The sequence below is a fragment of the Girardinichthys multiradiatus genome, chromosome 24 (assembly GCF_021462225.1).
Source record: "Girardinichthys multiradiatus isolate DD_20200921_A chromosome 24, DD_fGirMul_XY1, whole genome shotgun sequence".
NCBI lineage: Eukaryota > Metazoa > Chordata > Actinopteri > Cyprinodontiformes > Goodeidae > Girardinichthys > Girardinichthys multiradiatus.
The window spans coordinates 13,278,576-13,287,743 of record NC_061816.1 but is presented as its reverse complement, the minus strand read 5'-3'; the positions used below and the strand labels follow the sequence as shown (position 1 = coordinate 13,287,743).

Below are 9,168 nucleotides of genomic sequence, written 5' to 3'. Positions count from 1 at the left end.
TAACATTTGGATTTTTCCACAACCTTTCCAGCTTCCTTTGGTTTCACTTGTTGGTGTATAAATTTAGAAAACAAAACACATGGTAAATGTATTACCGGGTTGGGATCCAAAGGTCTATATGCATAAAACCAAATTGAATATAATTTATTCTACACTTAATGAGTCCTCTGAGCTTTCAATTTGAAGTGATCAGAAGTGATGATTAAAATATTGCACTACAAATGGAACTCCCCTTCAATAAGCTGGTACACCATTAACTCTCATAGATTATAAACAGATTTCCAATATAAACAAATGGAACAGAATAGGGTTTGCTTAAATTTGAATATACCATGTAAGTTGTTGCATATTTAGCAGCATGTGTATGACATCTTTTAACACTTAGACTGCTAATGATACTGAAAGTTTAATTTCAAATAAACACTTAGGCACACCCTCGCTGGCAACTTTATTTGGTATTCTTGCTTGCATTGTGTTGAACCCCATTTTGCCTTCAGAACTGCCTAAATTCTTCATGGCATAAATTCAACAATATGTCAACGGCATTGCTCATAGATTTTGGTCCATATTAACATTTGCAAATTTGTTTCCTGCACATCTTGACAATTTGTTGTTCTACCACATCCCAAAGGTAAAGTCTGGTCGGAGTCAGCAACAGCATGCAGTCTGTGGCAGTTCAAACTACCCTTAATTGGTAACAAAGAGCCGAAAGTGTACCAAGAAAATGTCCCCTACAGCATTACAACACCACTAGCAGCCTGACCAGTTAAGCCATGGCGGGTTGGACTTACGCTTTCATGTTCACTCCAAAATATGACCGCACAATCAGAATATTGCAGTTCATAAACTCGTGCTAGGAAATTGTGTCCTCAGTTACGTGTTTTCAGCTGAAAGGAGTGGTGGTGGGTGTGATCTTGTGCTGCTGTAGCACATCCACTTTAAAGTTGGAAGTGTTGTGCATTTATCATGTGTTAATCTATTCATGGTAATAATTCTAGAATTGCGCCGGTCAAGGTGGCAGCAGGTTGGAGGAGCTCTGTTACTTTTCATTCTGATTAATTCATTTGATGAACTCAAATTTCTCTTGTAGTGGATAATTTTTTTTTTTTTTTTTGGACGATTATCCTCTCTAGTGTCAAAAGCTGTGCAGCTGGATGGATTTTCGCTTTTGGACATTTGTTATGATGCATCACCATAGCAACAAGGTGTTTTTTTACAGCTCCAATGATACTTTTTTAAAACTAAGAAGATGATTGTAGATTTTAAGAGAAACAAGAATAGGTCAAACACTATTTCTATCGAAGACGAAGTGGAGGAGGAGTATAAATGCCTCGGTGTTAAATACTGTTGTGCATCAGTAGACTCTCTTCAATCAGAGGCTTCTTCAGATCTGCTGTAACAGAGACTGCTACAGGAGGTCCTTCCTACTCACAGCCATCAGCATCTACAACTGATCTTTGAAGAAACATTTATAATGAGTTACAACAAAGTTTATTTTCCCTTTTGGGATGTAAAAAGTATTTTTGAATTGGATCGAATTTGAATTTATCGTGACAACATTAGATTTCAATTAATGTTTGAAAACTCCAAAAACGGACTGTATTGTTGCCATTATTTTTATCCAATGTTTGTTTGTCATGTTTCCAGGACGTTTTCAGATCCAAATGAAGAACCAAATCAGGACTCAAAGCATGTGTGAAATAAGAAGAATTATTTACAGCAAGCAACCAGTTGGGATTTTTTTTCTTTTTTTTTTTTACAAAGTTTCATTTTTGAAATACATTTTCTGCTTGTAGTAATATTGGAACAAATTTCTCTCCACAACAGAACCGTGATCCAGGTGGGAACTAAACAGAGAAGAGTGGGCAGGCAGAGAACTGAAGGAAAAGTAGGAGCTGCTTACAGTGCCCATGGCTGATTTCTTTGAGATGTCTGTCTTGGAGGATGTTGTAAGAGATCCAGAGATGATGCAGTAACCAATGAGAGGTCAGCAACATGGGAGGCACAGGTGAGGAACTCAGAGTGGTGAGGACAAAAAACATAAAAAAAAACTACACTTCCAAGATTGATCAAAAGCACACAAGAAAATATCTGTTCTCTACCAGCTAGGTTGAGCATCAGGCCAAGACAGGTAATCTCACAGCTCCTTAAATCTCCAAACTGCCTGATGAGAGAACTGCTGACAGGTGTGCAGTCTGACACTAGCAGACATGCCCTCCAACAGAAATTCTCTGTTCAGGAAAGTAGACATGCTCACACTACAAGCTCACATGCACCAGGATCATGACAATACTCTCACTCACTTAAAACTGTGCACATATATTTATATTATATTGTAGACATGTTTATACTGTTTAATTTGTACTGTATTGCACCGACTACGCCAAAACAAATTCCTTGTATGTCCAAAAACGTACTTGGCAATAGAGCTTTTCTGATTCTGATTCTGATAAGAGAATCAATACATATTAATCAAGTCCAAAGTGTAATTACATGCAGTTGCTGTTTTCAGTTTAATGATAAAAATCATACTTCTTTATGTCACTGGTGTCCTGAAGAAGCCTATTTAAAAATGAATGTTTTTTAAGAACACTATTTGTCTTTGTGGGACTATAATTCTTGTGACAAGCAGTCAAGAGCATGCAGTTACCTAAGAAAGACAGCAAAGAAGCTGTATACAGTTCTGTCTCATCACTTTTAACATAAATACCATAATAAACACACAATAAATAGCATAAAATACAGTGATAAAATTGTTATGTTATATTGCCAACCCCTGTTTTGCATTAAGAGATGGTATTATACATTACTTTACAGTAAAGTGGTGGATATTTGAGCTACTGTTGTTTTTATCATCATGAATCAGTCCGTCCTTTTGTACTACTCTGTGTACACCCAAAAGATGGTTCCTCATGAAAAACCCAGCAGATCAACAGTTTCTGAAACTCTGAAAGCCCGCCTGGCACCGACAACCAAGAAACATTAAAAGAAAGTACAATCCCCATGCTGATGATTGGATTGAACTTTAGCAAGTTGTTTTAACAACATGAAACCGGAGTAACTATAAAGACACTAGTAACTACAAGGGTTGGACAATGAAACTGAAACACCTGGTTTTAGACCACAATAATTTATTAGTATGGTGTAGGGCCTCCTTTTGTGGCCAATACAACGTCAATTCGTCTTGGGAATGACATATACAAGTCCTGCACAGTGGTCAGAGGCATTTTAAGCCATTCTTCTTGCAGGATAGTGGCCAGGTCACAACGTGATCCTGGTGGGGGGAAACGTTTCCTGACTCGCTCCTCCAAAACACCCCAAAGTGGCTCAATAATATTTAGATCTGGTGACTGTGCAGGCCATGGGAGATGTTCAACTTCACTTTCATGTTCATCAAACCAATCTTTCACTAGTCTTGCTGTGTGTATTGGTGCATTGTCATCCTGAAACACAGCACCGCCTTCAGGATACAATGTTTGAACCATTGGATGCACATGTTCCTCAAGAATGGTTCGGTAGTCCTTGGCAGTGACACGCCCATCTAGCACAAGTATTGGGCCAAGGGAATACCATGATATGGCAGCCCAAACCATCACTGATCCACCCCCATGCTTCACTCGGGGCATGAAACAGTCTGGGTGGTATGCTTCTTTGGGGCTTCTCCACACCGTAACTCTCCCAGATGTGGAGAAAACAGTAAAGGTGGACTCATCAGAGAACAATACAAGTTTTACATTGTCCACAGCCCAAGATTTGCGCTCTTTGCACCATTGAAACTGATGTTTGGCATTGGAAGGAGTGACCAAAGGTTTGGCTATAGCAGCCCGGCCGTGTATATTGACCCTGTGGAGCTCCCGACGGATAGTTCTGGTGGAAACAGGAGAGTTGAGGTGCACATTTAATTCTGCCGTGATTTGGGCAGCCGTGGTTTTATGTTTTTTGGATACAATCGGGGTTAGCACCTGAACATCCCTTTCAGACAGCTTCCTCTTGCGTCCACAGTTAATCCTGTTGGATGTGGTTCGTCCTTCTTGGTGGTATGCTGACATTACCCTGGATACCGTGGCTCTTGATACATCACAAAGACTTGCTGTCTTGGTCACAGATGCGCCAGCAAGACGTGCACCAACAATTTGTCCTCTTTTGAACTCTGGTATGTCACCCATAATGTTGTGTGCATTTCAATATTTTGAGCAAAACTGTGCTCTTACCCTGCTAATTGAACCTTCACACTCTGCTCTTGTTGGTGCAATGTGCAATCAGTGAAGACTGGCTACCAGGCTGGTCCAATTTAGCCATGAAACCTCCCACACTAAAATTACAGGTGTTTCAGTTTCATTGTCCAACCCCTGTATATGTCTCAATATTTGAAACTATACTATACTTTATTGTTACTCACTGGTCTACTAGTTGAGGCACTACAACTTGAGATTTAACTACCAAATCATTGTAGGTTTCAGGGACCAAAGGACATTATTTTAAAGATGATAGTGATTTAATTTTATAAAAGAAAGCCCTTATTAAATATGAATATGTGTGAATTTACAGAGTAGGAAGTTAATCTAGACAAAGAACTTGGCAAACAGGCCAACATTTTATTTTTTCGACTGGGATAGCAGAAAACACACCTGTTTGGGACTCTTTGAAATCAAGCTTCATTGATTTTGGCTGCAAACTTTTAATAAATGTCACATAACCTCTATGAAGTAGAACAGTGTAGAAAAAACTTAGTGCTGTTAAAGCAGCAGCATTTTAAAAGAGGATGTTTTTCACCCCGCTGCTTTCATTTATACTCTACTAAGAGCGGCGCTGTAAATCTGGGGTTTTCCAGTCTTGGCCAGTGTTCATCTGTAATGGAGCATGAGGGGCTCCTCAATTATTTCCCCAACCCAGATGCAAAAAGAGTGTGGCCACTGATCTTTCTCAGAGCTGAATGTTGAACATATAAATCTAGTTTATCACCAAATCAGGGGAGCTAAGTACTCACGGTACCTTAAATATATTCTGTCTTTACACTGGGTTTTTCTCAATCGAACACCATCACCAATTCTATTCATTCATTATTCCACCAAATTCACAAATATACCCACTGATGATTTCACTTTAGGGTACTCCACAGTCCCTACAGAAGGAAACGAATACATTTACAAGATGTATGTTTATTCTTTGCCATTCTCTTAAGGTAGACATGCCACGAGTTTAGGACTTTACATTGAGCATTTTGCATTTGAATGTCTGTAAACAGAGCACGAACAGCCTGCTGTGGGAATAGAGGTATAATGAATCAGGAAGAAAACAACAGAGTCTTTGCAGGTCGGTGGGATCTGAGTGTCTTTTCAATCATCACCACTGAGGACTCGACAGAGATATTCCCAAGGTGGAAAACTCTTGTCAGTCAGTGCTATACCAGCTCCAGGACAAACCAGATGCTGTTTGCTCAAGAATGTTTATGTGTTTGTATGAGTGCCTTTTCAGTGCCCTGAAAAAGTATTAATGGCTTATTACCTTTTTATACATTGTGTTTTATTTAGTGATAAACTTATTTTTAGTAAAATCTAAAAGGGCAAACATTTGTATTCAGTTCCTTTCACAGTTGGAACTAAATAAAATGTTGCACAACAGTTCACTATTAGTTGGTCCACCTTTTTACCAAAAGTCCCATGGTAACTCTGGACAAGCTGCATCAATCCATAGCTCAGATAGACAGGACAACTGTTAGTCATGCACTCCACAAATATGTTTTCTTTCTTTTTTTTTTTTTTTTTATCCATATGTAACGTTTTCACCCAATTCACAACTATGTGCTTTTTGCATTGGTATATCACAATAAAACACAATAGAATGAGGAGAAACGCAAGGGGCATAGATACTCTTGCAAAGCACTCAATGTATACAATTATCTCTATATAAGATTATACCATGCAGTATCACCGTGAAAGCATTTTGGTCCATTTTTCAGCCACATTGGAGGGTTTTTGAGTATGAACAGCCTGTTTAAGGTCAGTATAACATCTTGATCTTACTAAAGTTCAGACTTTGACTATGCCACTCTGAAAAAAAGTAATTTTTAACCATTTAGAGGTGGACTTGCTTCTGTGCTTCAGATCATTATCCTGCTGCACAACCAAAGTGTGCTTAAGCTCAAGGTCACAAACGGATGGCTTGACATTCTCGTTCAGGATTTTCTGTTGGAGAGCAAAATATACAGTTCTGTTTATTCCTGCAAATTGTCCTGGTCTTAAATAGCAAAACAGCCCTAGATCACATATGATAGGATGAGCAATTTCAAAACTTTCCACAGTTTTCTTCCGTCAGATCACTGAATTGTTACCCTTAAGTCTTAGGAATCATCATTATGTTGTGATAAATGTAAGAAAGACAGTGAGTTTTGCCTTGGGACTCTCCCATAAATGCCATTTTTACGCAGTGTCCTTATTAGTATCATTGCTGTAAGCCCTTTCCAGACTATTAGATGTCAATACATTTGTTTCTCATCTGTTTTTGAGTTTCTTTAGCTTGGGGCATATGTTGCTTCTTGAGATATTTTAGCCTAATACATGTTGTCAAACAGGTTTGATGTCAGAGATTTTGTTTTTATTCAAACAGGTCAAACAGTAATAAGGCCTAGAAGTAGCTAGTGAAATTGCAGTTAATCACTATCAATTCTTTATTTAAGAAGGGGAGCAAATGCTTTCTCACACAGGGCCAGGCTGGTTTGGATAGCTTGTTTCACCTTTAATAAATGAAAACGTCCTTTGAGAACTGCTTTTTATATTTACTCTGGTTACGTTTGTCTGAAATTTAAATGTGTTTTACAATCTGTGTGACCAAGTACTTTAGATTATTTTTATTCACCACTTGTCTCTTGAATTTATTCATAACACAGTGCATTTGATTTTACATTTATTCATAATGTTTTAATTTAACATTGCTGTTGTTCTTTACCTAAATATATTATTCAGAGTTTGTTTGTGTCAGCTCTATGTTACCGTATTCTGTATGGAATATTACATTGTGCAAGCCATTTAGTTGTGCAGGTAAGTTTTTAAATGAGATTATTATTCTTTTTCCTGTTTTTGTTTGAAATTTGTTGTTTAGTTTAACCTGTTTCTCATGCTGCAGGGTGATGAGGATCAGGTGCGCTTTCAGTTCTGTATAAAACCAGTAAGACATCGGCGTCCTGGGGCTGAAGATGGAATAAAAAAAGAGATAAGGAAGACAGAGAAAAGCGACTCTTTTTGCTGGATTATGAAAATGCAGGAAAATGAAAAATAACCCTCCAAATAAACATTCAGCTTTAGACGCTAAAATCGTGCTGCTGTTTATACCTATCATCCTTCTTAACATTTATTCTACATTATTACACAACTTAGAGGTATGAATGTGTAAAAAAGAATGAAAATAGCATAATTGTGTAACTACTAATACTTTTTCACAGCACTGTAAATTCAAGTTGGTATTTCTTCTAGATCTTTAAGACAGTTGTGTGATTAACTGTTTAAAAGAAATCATCCACTTCCTCGAATAGCTTTATCTACGCCTGTCTCTGTGATTTCCTGTAAGTGACAATCGTTGTTAAAGACCCAGCATGGGTTTAAGCTCTATTCAAGTCATTTCTCCAATTTTCTTGGAAATTTCACAAAGCTCAAGCAGGCAGATTACTAAGCTGACTCCTTTTGTTTCCCAAAAACACCATGTAAAATAAGAATTAAAATAGCAACATTGGCTGCCTCTAGCCCATTTTCCTTCACACTTTTAATCAATATTAGGTAATTGTAATCACTATAGTTTAAGTTCTGTTTTTTTATGCAGCTAGAGTCACCATTTTAAACACATTCAAATAGTATTTCTGTGATTAATTACCCATTTGCATCAAAACTTACAAAATATTTACTAGGAGAAAGTATTACCTGGTGTATCAAGTCGAAGTGTGGTTGTGGTATGTTAGGAATTCATCTTACCCAAATTATGGTGATATTTCAAATAACAATTTAACTGTGATGTAGCACTTATAGGTGCCAACAGCAGAAGGTTTACCTCATCATAAGGTCAACAGTGAACTAGAACAAAGTAATGGTTGCTACTTGTCCTGTCTTCCAATTTCTGAGGTTTGACCTTGAGTCTGGGAATGACAATTTGAAGTTGGAAAACCAGTAGGATTTGCTTTTCGATATTCTCAGTGACCAGGCTACTATTAGCAGTGCAAGCTAAAAACAATATACATCTCAGGATTTTGCAATTTAGAAGCAGTTTGAAAGTTTTATGGTACCCTCTGGGAATTACTCAATGAGTCACAAATCTTCAAAAGAGCAAATAAACCCCTTTTTCATAGTAGATATTTTTAGGCTTAATATACAAGACAGCCATATCGGATTTTGAGGTCAGGGTTGGTGGGAAACCCCTGACCTTCCCACTCCGAATTCTGACTTTATTGACATTTCTAAAAAGATTTTTTAGTTTTTGAGTAAACATGAAATACATGATTAAATTATATCATTGAACTTATGTATGGCGCCAATGGACCAGAAAATAATTTTCTTAATATTTGTTTACATGAATTAAAGTGCAACAAACTGAAAGAATCCACATCCTGTTGTAATACCATAGTGAAAACCATTGTGTTTACCAAAGTACTACTCCCAAGGACAGATTTACCAATGCTACTTTCTGGTGTTCTCTGGTAACCAAGTCAGGTTTTTTATTATCTGTGACATTAACTTCTCTCAATTTTAAAGTGTCCTTCAGACAACATTGAAAAACGTACTACTGGAAAAAAAAGACAGAGTGGTTGGAATGTTTATTTAACTGTTTAATTTCCCACTAGACTGTTTCCTTACATTAAAATTGTAAGACAAGTTTTACCTGCAATTTTCTTTTTTATCTTGCTAGCAATTCTGGGTTGCATTCCAAAAGTGCAGAAACACAATGAAATCCAAAAGACCTTGGGAGGAGACCTGTATAACCCATTTTGTTACTAGTGAACTCTGGGCAAACAGGTTTGCTTTAGGTGCCAAAAAAGCCAAGGATCCTTCAAGAAACACAAGATAATTTATAGCCTGATCTTATTTTTGATACAATGCAAGATCTCCTTCAGAATCAGAATCAGAATCAGAATCAGAAAAGCTTTATTGCCAAGTACGTTTTTGGACATACAAGGAATTTGTTTTG

At 37.4% G+C, this 9,168-nt stretch overlaps 1 long non-coding RNA gene across 2 annotated transcripts; it reads left to right on the top strand.

The window, feature by feature from the left end:
- The first annotated feature begins 1,003 nt into the window (after positions 1–1,003).
- LOC124861821 lies at positions 1,004–7,310 on the top strand. Of its 2 annotated transcripts, XR_007036759.1 has the most exons (6): positions 1,004–1,024; positions 1,134–1,205; positions 1,648–1,730; positions 1,828–2,008; positions 2,106–2,186; positions 7,123–7,310. It is a non-coding gene; the product is annotated as an uncharacterized LOC124861821 (long non-coding RNA). The 2 variants fall into 2 exon arrangements; XR_007036758.1 differs by lacking the exon at positions 7,123–7,310 and having other exon boundaries at positions 2,106–2,244.
- Positions 7,311–9,168: the final 1,858 nt, after the last annotated feature.